Genomic DNA, 15,733 nt, shown 5'->3' on the forward strand with positions numbered 1-15,733 from the left:
GTGTGTTGGGAACTCTGCTAAATCGCAATTGTCACTGTTATTTTCCTTCTCTGCAGCTCCCAGCTCTTTTAACCCAAGTTCTTTTCATATGCAGCACATGAGAGAGGCTGATGGGCAGGATTTGGCTTAGGGGGTGATGATTTAGCTTCAGAGGGGGATGGGGACAAGCAGTTAGGGCAGCAAGTGGCACCTTTGCTCCTGTGCTTCATGCTCAGGCCTGGCCAGTTGCCCCAGTTCGTGATGCTTCTGTGTCCACAGAGTGGTTCACATGCTCTCCTGGATCGACCCTTGCCATACTCCCTAAAAATTGCCATAATCCGTATTTATCAGAGCAGGAAATTGAGGCACAGGGAGTGACGGTGGTCCAAAGTCAAGGATAACAGCCATAAAAAGTATTCAGAAGGGTTTTGCATTTGGTGCTTCATTCCTCAGCACATGAGGTCGGGTTATCCCATCCCTGTGTCTGAGTGACAGCAGCATCCTTTCCCTGCTCCATCAGAGGTATCTCAGCCCCTCACGCAGGTTGGACTCGATGATCTTTGAGGTCTCTTCCGGCCGGATGATGATTCTGTGATTCTGTGATTCTGTATGTGCCCGGTGGCTTCAGTCACCCGCTCCTGCCGCTGCCCCTCTGCAGCTCAGCAGCTCTCCCCGCAGCAGCTCTGTGCAGGGAAGGCAGCTCTGCCAAGGCCCAAATCCTCTTTCAGATCCACCTGTAGGGTGCCAGGCTTTACCTCCCTGTCGCCGTTGAGGTACTGGCTCAGGACACCCTCCTCCCCTTCCTGCGGGATCCCTGTGTGGGCAGAAGGGTGGCAAACCTCCCAGTGTCAGTATTCTTTCCCTCTGGAAAAAGTCAGTGCCCAGCACTTCGGGGCCGTGGCACCTTGACCCTTCCAGAGCAAAGCCAGATGGAAGTGGCACTCTGGAGAAAGGCTGGGGCAGGAGGGCAGCTGGCAGCTTTTCGGAGTCTGTTCCAGTGGGAGAATGTACAAGTCTCCCAAACACGCACACACAGTTCTGGGCAGCAACTCGGCTGCTCCGCGCTGGTTTGCAGCCAGTGACTTCAGCGGTGCTGTAGTGCTTGGGCCAGCACTGCTCAACCCTCTCCTCCTGTCTGCACGGTGCTTCTCTAGTTCCTCCGCACACTGCGAGGCCACTCGACTCCTTTTCTCATTGTGCTCCATGGGTCCGAGTTTCCTCTCTCTGGTGCCTACAGAGGGGTAAGAAATGAGCTGTGTCTGACTTCTCCACCTGGGCCACCCAGCCTGACCCACCCTGCACTCCAGCCAACCCGGGCAGAGGTGACACGCTTTAGCTGTCCGCCGTGAAGTGCCATGCGTGGGACCACTGCTGGGGAGCGGGAAGGGAGGTCAGAACTGAACTTGCAGGTGATGCACGGTGCTGCCCCACTCAAAAAGATGCTTTCCAAATGTATTTCCATGCAATGAAGACAAAAGCTCAATTACATTTGTGTTTCAGAGCCTGTATACATCTCACCCTGTAACGGTAAGAATTACCTCCCCCGTGTATCAGCATTGCAGAAACCGGCTGCACTTGTATCACTCAGAAAAAAAGGAGAAAATTATTCAGTCCAGGGTCCTAGCAGCCACATTTTCCATGTGATTTTTGGGTGTCTTGGTTTCAGAATGAGACTTGAAAGTCTTTGCTAACTGTCTGAACTCAGCGAAACGCCTATCTCAAGGCTCGTGCTCCAATGCACAGCAGAACTGGGGCCCAGCCCTGGAGCTGCTTCAGAGATGGGGAGAATAGATAAAGCAGATCCCATGGCTCCAGGGAACACAGCAGGGTAAAATTTCCTTACTGGCCAAATGCGATGAAGCACGGAGTAGCTTTAATTTGTGAGTTACATTCTTGTTAGTAACAATATCTAATTAAGGCGTCTGACGACAACTTAATGGGCAGAAAAGGAAAAAATCGAGGTGGCTTTATTGAATTTTTCTTTCAACTCCAGCTCTCCAGATTTGAACGAATCCATCACCGGAGACAGAGCCTTGTTTGTCTGAATGTGTCTTCAGCCTCGCAGTGTAAGGTGTAGCTTTACTGTCCAGGACCTATCCTTGAAAATGCGTCTCGTTATTTTTAGGAAGATGATTGCTTGAAGGGGAGATTAACCTTTATGATGTGGTGAAGGAAGTTGTTGTTGTTCATTTCAAGAGCCCAGGAAGATTATTGGGAGCTGAAAACTGGACTGGGATTTGGTGTCACAGATGAGAGATGGAAATGGAGTTTGTCTTTGATGGGGCTCCTCTCCTCCACTTTTTCACATCTGATTTCAGTGTGGAGTTATCATTATTTATATTTAAACAAACAACAACAGATTTAGAAGAGCCTGAAATCTTATTTGTATGTGCGTGCAGCAGCTCCTGCAATAAGATCCCTATCCCTGCCTAGGAACTTTATGTGATCCTAAATAACAGGCGGGTGATTCATCAATAGCAGAGTTATTTGTTTGTATGTGCTGTGCATTCCCTTTCCTCCTGCTGCTGCTGGCTTGCAGGAGAAACAACCATGTTGTCTGCAGTCTCTTTGCTGAGGAAAAGACCTTTGGCTTTTTCTCGCTCTTATCTTTTAATATGGAAGACATCAAGGCTGCGCATATCAATACTGCAAGCCCGGGCCCCTCAGGTTGTGTCTACACCACAGCCCACCGGCTCCAGCGGCCAGACCAGAGTCAGCTGAGAACTCGGGAGAGGAAGCGATGTTTCCAGGGCAGTTCCACCACCGCAAACCTTAGCCCTCACAGAAGAGTTCGGCAAGGGCAGTTCTGTGTACAGCGACAGTAAGCTGTTTTCAAGCACCTCTCTGTGTGATTGATCTCCTGTAACAGGACATGTGCAATTAAGCAGCAGCTCCGCTATTAATAACGATCCTGAGTATGGGGATGAAATGAATTGGTGTCTCTGGGTTATTGCCTTTCTCCATCTGACACTGCTTCAGATGAATGACACCGAACAAAAAGGGAGACTTAAGAGTATATAATTGAGTGTGTATGAGGGTTTATGAAGAGATTCCTACAATAACTGTCATGTCCTACCTGACAGAGTGGCTGTTATGTGAACATGCCAAAGTACCACTTCCCTTGCTGTGATCTTTGTTCTCACTTGCTTTCCCTGCATTACCGTAAAATCTCCTTTAGCTGATGCCACTGAATGCAGCCTGAGTAATGACTTGAGTGCAAAATAAGGACAGGAATAAAGAATGAGGTGAACACTTACTGTCAGAGGCCTCAGACTGGGCACCGCAGTGAAAGGAGGCCCACGGTTCCAGGGGCAGGCAGCTTCTGCTGCTCCCACCAGCGACAGCTTCTCTGGAAACCAGGACACAGCGATTTGTATCCTGTTGGAGACTGGAGATCCAGGCGCCACTGGGCTGTCAAACCCCTGCTCCGAAGGGGACAGCTGCATCGGGCAGAGGAAGCTCTGGGAAGAAAATGAAGGCACGGAGGGATAAAGTGACTTTCTGTGTCACAGCTGATTGGTGGCAGAGCCAGGAAAGGGGGCTGGCTGTACTGGACTGCTGTGTTGGGTATCCCAGGAGAGCCCCGGCAGGGTGGTCCTGTTGTGTGAGTGATGGTGTGAGGAAACGTGCTTTCTCATAAATGAAAACACTTATGGTCTTAAACGCAGCTTTGTGGTGGATGCAGCAAGATGGAAACTGAACCCTTACGAGCTTTTGCTGAGGGTGTGCTGGAGACCTGTGATGCTGGGACAGCACTGCTGCAGTCCTGCTGCCCGCAATACCAAATGGCAGCAAAACTGGGGGGCCTCTGAGACCATCCAGTGCCAGTGGGAGAAGGGGAAGATTTGTTTTCACACTCTTCAAGGCCATGTTGTGTGTCACTGGCTGCTCTGACCTTCTCTGACAGAGATTTGCTGCTCCGAGCTGCATGTTGACAAAACATCTTGGCTCTGATGAGTTGAAAGCCTGTTGGGATCTGGTGGTGTCAGGGTGCTCTCATGGAAGAAGAGGTGCAGCTTCCAGGGGATCGCGTTTCCCTGCAGCCTGAGACGGGGGCGATCAACACCGGCTCAAACCCTTCCCCTGTCCTGGCGGTGGCTGCTGCAGGGCACCAGTGGAGTTACAGGCAGACAGATTACACCCATCCGTGGACAGACACCCTGAGGCGGTTTATAAAAAGATGCCCTTCCTTTTTCAGCAGCAGCCACCCCTCGGATCCTGTCACATCCAACAGCATGGAGAAAGCTCTCTGTGCATCCTAGCTTTCCCTCCCCATCACTAGCCCAGCCTTTTTCCCATTGCTGACCTGGATCTTTCCATCCTATTTTCTTGCTCTGGTGTCCCTTTCCTTTCCCCCCTCCACTTTCAGACTGGCTTGTCACACACAAGCGCTGTCACACACTCAGTCCTCCCAGAGCCGCAGAATGCCAGCAGATCTTGACTGTGGCAGGCTGAGGAGTGCCCTGTCACCTTCTGCCCCTCCACGTCCCCCCTGCCTTATTCCCCACGGATCTATTGTGAAGGACAGGGAACCTCAACCAGAAAGACGGATGCCACAATTACATTCCTCTTCTCAGCAGCTCTTTCCCCTTCCTCCTTCCTGATGGAAATCGTGGGCAAGAAAAATCTATTATTACTCTCCAAATCATATCAAATATTTATCAGGGTAATTCTCTAGTTATCACCACCGATTGCAAGCCTTAGTCACGTAGTAAATCTTGTTAGTGTCATCTCTGGGAACGTGTCTCGTCTGTCTCCTCAGCCGAGTGCTGCATAAACCAGGTTGCCCCAGGGGAGCTTGGCTTATGAGAAAGGCAGTGGGGAAGGAGGCGGTGGAGGCGATCAAAGATGGGCACAGACTTCCCACATCCCTTTTCTCCCAGGACACGAGGTGGGGTCTGTCCAGGGTGGGGCTAAGGGCAGTGCAGGGAGGTTGCATGTGGGAAGGGGAGGTCTGCTGGACCCCACTGCCGGATGCCTCCCTGAGGTGCCAGGTTATGTACAGATAAGCTCATTCCTAAGGAGAAACTGTCCGAAACAGGGCAGGCTCGAAACAGGAGGTGTATTAACTACCCAGGAGAGAGATGAGGGGAGTTACTCAGGGCCATATGGGAAGTCAGTGGCAGAGGCCACAGCAGAGATCAAGGACTCTGGCTCTAAGGCTTAATTACATGATTATGCCTTTTGGAGCACTGTGGCTGGTTTGAAAGAGCACTGTCCCGGGGGTTCTGTCAGTCAGGACAACCTTGACATCTCGGCCAGCCATGCCAAGGACTCTCCCCTTCCACCCGCTGTGGAAATAGCAAATGCAGCCGCTCTAGCTGGGCTTTTGTTGTTGTTGTTGTTGTTGGCACCAAAATGTTTCCAGATTGTACCTATTTTTAAACTCTTTATTGGGTCAGATCTGGACAGCTTGGAGACTTCAGCTCTTCCCTCTTTCTACCCCTGTGCACATACATAACTTATTGCTGCAAAGGGAAGAAATGAGCAGCAAATTTCCTCTGCCAGAACCAATCAATCTGGCACCTGTCATCAGCATCACAGCAGCTATAAAATATTTAATTTCTTAATGATGAATTGGCAGATTGCTTAAAAAAGACAACAAGGAAACAAAGAGAAGGAAACAGACACTCACAATCTGCAGTCACACTCTTTGCCAGGCTGAGCCTTTGGAGCTGATGGCAGGAATGTGTTTTTCCACCCAAGCTACCTGACAGCGCTGTCTATTAATAACGCCCTGCGAGTCGTTTTGGGAAGTTCCTGCTCAGACAGTCACTGGACCCTTGACTTGCCATCCCAGCTCCCACTGCTGATGCCTGACGAGACTTGGCCTTCAGAGGAAGATTTTTTTTTCAGAAAACAGGAAAACAGCACAGTGGCACAGATGGCATAGATCCTGCCCCCCTCAAGTGCTGATACACTGGAATAAATAAGGAAAACGAATATCCGGGCTGGGTCAGAGTACATGTGCGCTCACCGAGTATTCTGTCTCCAGCAGCGACCAACAGCGTGTGCATTGGGAAACACAGAGGAATGGGTCAACCACAGAGGGCGGTTTCTCCAGCAGCCCCCAGCAGTCTGCAGCGCAGCACATCTATGGTTTCTAGCTCACACTGGAATTTTCTTTCCCAAGCTTGCCTAGTCATTTTTTAAAGTTATGCAAACTTCAAACATTCACAAAATCTGCACTCAAACTGTCCCACAGTTCTCCTGTGGGAAGCTGAATATCTTATTTTGTTTTCAGCATATCACCCACTAATTTAACTTGATGTTCCCAGTTCTTGTATTAAGAAGACAGTGAAAAATCATTCTGTCTTCACCTCCCATCCCTTGAACATGTTTGGCTCACAAAACAGGCAGTGGCATAGAGATGCCTGGGCTAATGGAGACCAGAACTGGTGTGTCTGCGGTGGACAGTCTGATTTTACATCAGCTTGTGCATTCTCACAGGTCCCTTCTGCCTCTGGTATCTACAGTTGTGAGCGTGGAGGGGAGCCCGAGTCCTCCCCGTGATTCTGGCCTGTTTGCAGATGCAGAAGGTGATGCTGGTGGCAGTCACTCGTTCAGCTGATGCGGCTGCGGTGGAAAGGGGATGGAGCAGAAAGCAAGACCTGCTGCTGAAGTTACGTGAATTACTCAGAGAATTTAAAAACACATCCCGGTGCCCATGTCAATTTATATCCATTCCTCTTGCACCTCGGTAAACCCTGTAAGTACACAGGCAAGCAAAGAGTTTCTGTGACTGTAGCCTGTTCCGGTGGGCTTTACTACACATACAGTGATATTTGGGATTTTTTTCTTTGATTAACATCTGAGTCCTGTTCTTGGGACCTTTTAATTACAAGAGAGTCATAAGGTTTCACTAAAGCAAATACAGACTTTTAGCCATCACAGAAAAGCCTGAAAAATGGAGTTCTAAAGGCTGGCAAAACCCTCCTAAACCCTGGGGAAATGACGAGGAAGGAACGCTTGCGTTTTTCACCTACCACCATTTATTATTTTTAAGTTGTCTCATGATTTGAAGCGGTGACGCTCCTCAGTGGCGTGACCAAGCCTACACTCTTCATCTGGGCTGGGGGAGCGCTCTGGGAAGTTTTGGCAGACGTAAGTGGGTGGCTGGCAGCTTGCATGCGGTGCCTTCGTGCTTCCTCCTCTGCCTCTCCCGGCAGCGTGTGGGGAGCGAGGGCTCCAGCAGCCATCCATGGCAGGATCCGCTGGTTGTGGTGGGATGGCAGCGTCCAGCAGAGAGCGAGGGTCATGCAGCATCTTAGCTCAATTACCAGGAGATGCCTGGCAGAGCCCTCAAGCTCTGTCTGCTCTGGCGATGTGTGTTAGCCCTCTTGCAGACATCCTGTGTAAATATGAAAAACAAAAGCTCCCACTTGTACAGGAAGGGCTTAACCTGCTTTCAAGAGGGGTCAGTGCAATTAGGAGCAGTGCCCGTCATCTCCAGAGCTGGTCTGTGATGACAAACTGCTGCTTCAGACCTCACACCCTCCCCACTAGTGTGGGTCTTCTCTCCCCCAGCTCCTGTGCAAGGTCTTGGAACCGCAGAAGGATGTTTCCATATACACCAAAGCGCTTTGTGCTCCTAAGGGCTGGTTGCTTTAGCGTAGGGATAAGATGGAATCAAATGACAGTGCTTTTGCGTCAGATAGCTCATTTCCCTGTTAACTCTGGATCTCTGGCTTCTGCAGATGGTGTTTAAAGAGAACTTTGCCCTGTTGATCCTCTAATATCTCTTTGGAAGTTCTGAATGGAAAACATCCTGCTTAGCTCTAATCAAAGCTGGTTTTTCTCTGCCTCTGGGCCAAAACGCTGCTGCAGGCTTGGCCCTTGCAGGAGCAGTGGGTTCTGAGCAGATGCTGGGCTGCCTACTGCCCTTTCAGGCTCAGGAAGAACCTGCAAACCAGCCTGTTCCCACTGTGTCAACAGCTACAAGGGTTTGGGGAATCCAAGGGGCAAACAGAAAGCAGCAAGCCTGCAGCAGCTCGTTAGGTGGTAGCTGATTGCACACAGTAAGTCTGAAGAGGCATCTCTCTCCCATCTATTAAAATAGATACACTGCCGGCAAAAAAATAGGGAAGTGTGACTCAAAGTGGGGGAAGGAAAAGAGATAGGGCTGATCGGTAGCTAGACTCCCACATCAGGAGAGCATCTAAGCAAAACCGCTTGCATCCTGCCGTTGTCAGTGTGATTCCACATTAAACATATGCTGAAGTAGAGAAGGGACTGAGGGAATTATTGGCTGTATGAAGTTTTTGGCTTGCAGTGATAGAAGGTGCACGTGAAGGGTGTGGGATGGGCTGTGTCAGAGTCCTCCACCACAGTGCTTTTCTCTAAAGCCTTAATGAAGAGCAAGAGGTTAAAAAGATTCCGCTTTTCTTCCTCTCTTGCTACCCTAGATCAGCCCTGGATACTGATCTAAGGGCCTCCCTCTGCCCTGACTCCTTGCCAGGCATGCCTGGCTGGAAACCTTCCTCCAGATGGAGCAGGCTTGCAAAGGTAAGGAAATGCAAAGAGGGAAGAAATTAAAATGTATGAACACCTCTAATTTTGCTTATGTTTTTGCTGTCATTTAGACTGCTATAAAATGAATGCAAAATATTGTGATTCCACTCTAATAACTTTTTTCATCCATTTACACTGGTGTAGATTTCCTTTGAGTAGAAATTTTTGTCAAGAATCTGGTTGGGGCAGATCCTTTATTCTATTATTTGATTGCAAAGAACCTCCTTTCTCCCTGATTCTTTTTTTTAATTAAAAAGCCGTAACTGAACATGGCTAGCCAAAGCTATGTAACACAGTGAAGGTAGACCAGGACAGAGCTGTGGCATGAGAGGGAGCTGGGAGTGTCCTGGGTGCTGAGGTGGAAGTGCCACCACAGCTAATTATAACATTCACCCTAAACCTTTTGGTTCCTTGTTAGCTGGATTAAAAAACAAAAATTTCTGTGAAAAATGCTTTGACAAAGGAAGAGGTTTGGCCAAGTTTGTCCATGGGAATGTGGTCCCCTGCCATCCCACCTCAACCTCTGCTTCTCCACCTGGCGCCTCTTCTGCAAGGCACAAGCAGAACAGTCCCTGAAAGGCTTTTCCTTCTACGGTTCTCCAGCCGGTTCCTCCTGGCCTGTCCTCCCAGGGACTCTGTGCTTGCTGCGACAATCTCTGCCCCAGGAGTGGTGCAGGCAGGCAGTTGGGGAGAGCTGCGGGGGCTTTGGGCTCCAGATCTGAAACAGGGGGCACTGGAGGGGAGACTGGGGTCTTGTGACTTGCACATCTTGCCCTCTGAGCCAGCCTGGACCACAAGATGTGGGAAATCGTGTGCATATTCCAGGGATCTCCCTGAGTCTGACAGCGCATGTGGATCCATTCTCTTCTACCTGCCCTGCAGGGCTTCTGCCCTGAATGGTTGGGGTTTTCTTGCATTGGCTCATTTTCCCCTGGAAATAGCTCGTTATTTCCTTGCAGAATGGGCTAGGGCTTGGTGAGGCTCCAGGGCTTGCTTGCACATCTTGCTTCTTGTCTGAAGCTCAGGGGGAAGAAAAGCCAGAGCTGCGGAGGGCAGGATGAATTGCCAAAGCTTTGGGCTGGAAAACTGGCATCAGAGCAATGGGCAAAAACTTGAGGAGTGAAGGAGAGGTTAGTTTGGAGTTGTGCCCTGGAGAGGAGCGAGGGAATGGTAAGAAGCAACAGGCCATTCAGGGACAGTGACAGCCCTGTGGAAGGGCAGGACTAACGTGGACCACAGAGGAGATGCAAAGGGGTCTGTCTCCCGAGAGATGGCTGCAGCATCCCAAGGTGCCTTTTCCCACCAGGGAGCCGGACAGCAGCAAGCAAAGGGAACGCAGTGTCACCAACGGCCCTGAGTGCTGCCAGCCATGTGTCCTGCCCTCCTCATGCTGTGCATGGTGCAGGGCTCCTTTGTCCCCAGCTCTGCTGCTGGACCTCGCCTTCCAGGTGCCCTGAGGTGGTAGGAGATCATTGCACTTGCCAGTTGCTGCTGCCATCACTGATGGGGATGCTTTGCAGCTGTCACCATAGGTGCTGTCAAGGCATGGTGACACCATTGGGTGTTGTTAATGAGTGCTCTCAGCCATGGATTCGCTTAACAACGTGGCATGGCATCTGATGACAGGAGCCGAGGACTGCCGTGGCTGCAGCAGGGTTTATTAAGCAGCAAAAAGGGCCTGCTGGGAAATCTCCAGGATGAGGATTTTTCCAGGTGAAATAGAGGGCAAAATCCCTGTTTTCCCCTCCATGGCTCCTTTGTGGAGGGGTCTTTTGCTATTCCCCTCTGAGATCTCTCTTTAGCAGCCCTGTGGGATATGGGGCTGGTTTCAGTCCTGGGCTGAAGGACCTTGACATTGCTGAAACGCAGTCACCTGAAGAGTGTCACGGTACAGGGCTGTCCTGTGCCCACCTCTTGGTGTACGTGTGGTGGTGGTGGCCGCCGAACTACCCACTGCTGGGTGCCAGTGCCAGGAGCAGGGACTTGCCACCTCCAGGGACTCCCGGGGCTACTGAAGGTTTTTGCTCACCAGTTTCTCTGCCTCCTTGGCCCCTGCAAGTTGTGTCAGCCAGGAGTGTCTCTGCAGTGCATACCTAAAGCACAGGATGGCACTGCAGGAGCATGAAACCGCCTCAGCCTCCTCTGCAGCTCAACTGGATTTTTAACCCCTCCGTGGAGGCGAAGCTGCTGCCGGCGCAGTGGCTTTCCAGGGATGAGGTGTGGAGGGAGGTTTGAGGGGCAGTGATACCCACTGCTGTGCTGGCCCCAGCTAGGGCAAAGCCTTGGGTCTGAGCTGCTGGCTGCTGCTGCTGCAGGATTGCCCCATCCCGTGGGACCAGAGGGGACACAAGTACATACAGTGATGCAACATGGGCCTGAGAATCTTCTGCGGGCATCTTCCAAAATGCACGGTGGACGCTTTGGGCAGTGGTTCCTCACAGCTGTGTGTTGGGTCTTGGCAAGCCTAAGTCTGTTCCCCTCTCTGCACAGACCCAAACAAACCTTCCCCAAGGAGATCATCTGTGCTTAGCCAGGCAGGTAGGTCTGGGGATGGTTTGGACGGTAGCATGAGTAAGCCAGTGTGCATCTGCCTGGGTGCCCTGGGCTGGCTCAGACCCCCTGAGCTCACACAGGCAGAGAGATGGTCTTCAAATAGACACCAGTCAGAATCGAGCCCTGGTGCAGGTCCTGCATCAAAAGATCCTGCTGGCTGGCAGCCGGGATTTGGGAGAGAGCGAGCAAATGCATCAATGTGCTGGTTCTGGAAGTTCCCAGTCCTCTAGCAAAAAGCAATCCAGGCAGAGCTGGAGGGATGGACAGAGGCTCAACAGTGTTTCTATACAGCACGTGCTTTTTCCTGAAATAATTCCTGTGGGAGAGAAACTCTATAAACACCTGGAAGCGACAATCCTGATATTTATCTGTCCCATCTACAAAGAATTGAAGAGGGATAAACCCAGCAAGTTCTGCCCAAATTATTGCCGGATCCTGTAGGTCTGGAAAACAGTGTGATCCCCTTTGTGGAGGTTGTCTTGAATCATCTGGTGGACACAAGGTGGATAGCTCTGCTGTTCCTCCCCTTTGTCCCTGCAGTACAAAGTTCTCTCTAGGACTTTTCCACAAGCAACAAGACATATAACCAGGCGAGAAAGCACCGAGTCAGGAGAGGACGGAAAACAAACAAACCTTCTTGAAGAGAGAAGGATGGGGGGGCTCTGGTTGTTGCTGCTCTTGTCCGTCTCTCTGGATGGAGAACTTTATGTGCCATCTCCGTGTTGTAAATGCAGCTGATTGATTTTCTTTCTGTTTCTTCTTTTGCACCTGTTTATTTTAATAAAGATAGAATTTTTTTTGGAAACCTGAAGCAAAATGTTCCAGTGTCTCCACCCACCATCCTGGCACTAAGTGCTGATGGTTATTTCAGTGGTTTTAATTTGATTCTGTCTCTCCTGCTGGGCTGATGCAAGAGAAACAGTATTTAGAGAAGTTGATTTTTTTTTTTTTTTCTGGAGCAGGGGAGGCAGAAGCTGGGAGTTGTGTGGGAAGAGGGAAAGAAAATCAGCAACAGTGCACTTGCATTTTCTACACCATTTAAATTTCCAACCTCTGATGGACAAAAGTCATAGTATAGCTCAACTGATCAGTTGCTCTCTGAAGGATGGGGAGTGCCTTGGCTCTTTAGGGAGTTTTGTGCTGTTCTTGGTCTGCTGCAGCAATTCATTGTAGCTGCTCTTTGCCAATGATTTTACGTTTGTAGCCCGAACGGCGCTAATCTCCATTTTGCAAGTGGGGAAACTGAGGCACGGAGTAGTAAACTGCCCCTTCCCCTTCAGCTTGCCTGTGCAGCCAAGGACAGTGCGTGGCACACACACTAAGGGCTGGTTTCCACACCAGCACACACCCTCTGGACCCCACCTTCGGCAGCACTCACCTCCCAGTTAAACAACCAAAGGAGGTTGTCACCAGTGCTTCGCAGCCAGACAACACTGAGCAGCACGTTTTCAAAAGGGTTCAGCTGCTCCTCAGCTCTTGGAGTTTCTCAGAGAAAAGCTGCTGCATTTTGCTAAATGGAATAGTTTTTTCTTTGCCAGAAATCTGACTCTTCATTTCTAGGCACAGAATTAAAAACTTATTCAACACTTTTGTCTATTTTTTGAGGAAGAGCATCCCTCTTTTCCCTTTTTGCTTTGATTTTTCTGGCTTCTAGGAACAGGACTAGTGATTGCTTCTGTGCATATCTGAAGATAATAGCTGGGCTAAATAATTTTTCCTCTTTTAAAATATATATCAAGATTGCCTGCTGCATAGTTTACATTTCCTGCTGTGGAGACAAATACTTTAATTAAAATGGAAGGGAGAAAAGAAAAATCACACGGAAGAAGAAAAAGCCTCTGTGAAAAGAATCCAAAAAGGCTTGAGAGAAGTAGAAATAGGCAAATGGAGCCCTTTGGCAGCCGGGATGTGTTTTGCATATATACACACAGGCTTTTGGAGTTATTTTTCTCAGTGCAAGGAGGGAGGTGCTGGTGGAAGCCTGGGCTGTGTGAAGAAACCCAATTCCATCGCTGTCAAGCAACAAGAGCCCTTTTCTCAAACTGCTTGTCCTCCACCTCCTCCAGCTCCTGCTCTCTCTGCATGCAGGACAGGCAGAATGGCTTGGTGTCAGATGATTGTGTCTTGAGAATAGAAGGAAACAGGATCTTCCACCTACCTTGGTCCTGCCTCTTCCCTTCCCTTAAAAGCAAACTGTGAAATGAATCCCCTGTGGTTGCTGTAGCTGGTTATGGGCCGCCCTGTACCTGCGCTCCCTCCCCTGGCTCTAGCTCGCCCCTAGGGAAAGCACAGCAGCAGCAAACAGCAAGAAACTCCCGAATGTGCTGATAGGAACTCTGGGGACAGATGAGAGGGATGGGAAGCTCTGAGTACAAAGTTGCTGCTCAGACCTAAAGATTCTCTCTCTGAGTTTAGTTGGAGCCTGGAAGGATTGCGTCTAGCTGTGACTGACGAGTTGGACAGAGCAGGAGAAAGCGAGACTGTGTTGGTGAGTGAGTGTGGTGTGACTGCAGGGAAGGTGGGGGGAGAACTCTTGTAGTTTTAAGCAAAGGAATTAGCCTGCGAAGGGCACCCCACTGCCGTGCCTACGGTAGGTGTACAGCCAGACGATGCACTAGTGGTCTCTACGCTCCTGTCTCAAGAGCTTTCTTGGAAACACTCCCGCTACCCTTCCCCTAAAGTACATCCATCCACCCAGAAGAACACTCTGCCTTCCCAAAGCACCCTGGACTACCAGGCTCCCTGTTTAAGGCCAGCCCTGATGCACTGCAGCTGTTGCCAGACCTGGGGGATCACTGGAGCTCCTTGGCATGGCTCAGGGGAGCAGCAGCTGTCAGCCCTGGGTTTCAGAGCACAGAGAACAGAAGGATTTGCTTGGGTGGATTCACCAGCCTTGCAAAGGTCTTTTCCCAGACTGGGGTCTAGGGGGAAGAGGGTGGATTGAGATGGGCATGGTGTGCTTCCCCCTTCCTTTTAGGAAGGGGTGGTAGGAAATGAACCTTGTTTCTTTCACAGGAAGCGTCTTGGTGCCTGTGAGGGATGCTTTGTGAGGAGAAAGCCTTTTCTCAAAGGTTTGTTAGCCACATCTCATCTGTTTGGGGAATTTCTTTGAGAGAATGAATCCGTGTCTCAGTGGCTACTGATAGAGGGATAATGTCAGCCCGGGGTTTATGCACAGATATGCAGAAAGGGAAGCAGAGCCAAGTTCTGCTAACTGTTGCACAATTAAAGTGTCTCCCAAACATCAACAGAAAGAGGAAAGATTGGAAAGGGAGAGGAGCTGGGGGGACAGAACTGCAGGGAAGTGACGTTTTGCTGTCACTGCGGCTCAGAAGGTGGATTAGGATCAGCAGTAAGTTTGAAAGGTGTGGGCATGTCTAACTATCTCTCTGCCTTTCTCCTGCAGACGAAGGTGGGGTTTTGGCACCAGCCCCCCCCGAAGTGGAACAGGAACCTCTCACGGCTACGTATTCTCAACCCGTACATCATCTACGAAGCGACGTACAAACCACTGCAGCTGTCGGGCGGGGTATGGTGCTGCACTGGAGCGCAGGCAGATGAGCATCAGCGTTCTGTGCCTCCCCTTACACTCTTCCAGGGGCAGGAAAACCTTTTCATGAGTTGAGCTAGACCCCTCTCCTCGTAAATGCAGTCTTTTCCCATGGCATGGTGCTTCAGGGATGGAGCCCTACTCCTACCCAGAAGAGGAAGATTTTTCCCCACGTGTCACTGCACTGTGAGGTTATTCTCATTGCAGTCTGCCCACCACCCCTGGCCATTTTGCACTCAATTCTCTTTTTAGAGTTATATTTCTGCCTGTAGCTCTAGACCTCAGAAAACCCAGTCCTCTGGTGACAGCAGCTGTGTCGTCTAAGCCCTTTCACATGTGTTCCTGCGCTTTCCCTCTCTGAAGACCATTACTGACAATCAGCCAGTGTAAAATGGGAGGGATTTTGGTTGGGGTCCCTTAAAACACTTGCCCTCAGATCTCTGGCCCGAGGCTGGCTGTTATGCCCCCTGCTTCTGGAGCGCAGTTTTCCCCTTCGCTGCATGACGGAAGATTATTTTATTAGTGAATCTAATGATACATTGTCTTTGGTCCTGAGGATCTTTGTGACGATGCTCTGCAATCTTTAATTAACTCTAAGCCTGCCAGGCACTACTAGGATGTTTATAACCCGCAACAAATGCAGAAGCTTGAAGGCCTGGTGTGGTAAAATAACCTTGTCCAAGGTCATGCACGGACTCTTGACCGGGGTCGAGATTTGATACCAAGTCTCCTGACTTCTGAAGCTGGATAAAAAAAAAAAAAAACCAAACCAAACAAACCCCCACCACATTTCCCTGCTAAAATGTTTGGAAAGTGCAAAGTGGAACAATCCAGGCAAGGAGGGCAAAGTGCTTGGCTAGGCTTGGGGGACCAGAGGGCATGTTCAGCTGCTCGCAAGCATGGTGGCTGCACTGCTCAGTCACAAGGCTTTTAAGGCAGTTTTGAGTTTGTACTTGGCCATGTTACCTTTATGTGAGCAGAAGGCAGTCGTGTAGCACACAGGCCAGGGACAGGAATTTAATGCGTGGATGAAAAGTTGAAGTATCACGTGAGGGCTGTCAGCAGGGAGTACACGGGGAAATCTCCCAGTCAAAGCTGGGAGTCGAGCACTGAGAGGTCTTACCCATGGAAATTCCTGCT

Source organism: Buceros rhinoceros, unplaced genomic scaffold, assembly GCF_000710305.1.
Source record: "Buceros rhinoceros silvestris isolate BGI_N320 unplaced genomic scaffold, ASM71030v1 scaffold166, whole genome shotgun sequence".
Taxonomy (NCBI): Eukaryota; Metazoa; Chordata; class Aves; order Bucerotiformes; family Bucerotidae; genus Buceros; species Buceros rhinoceros.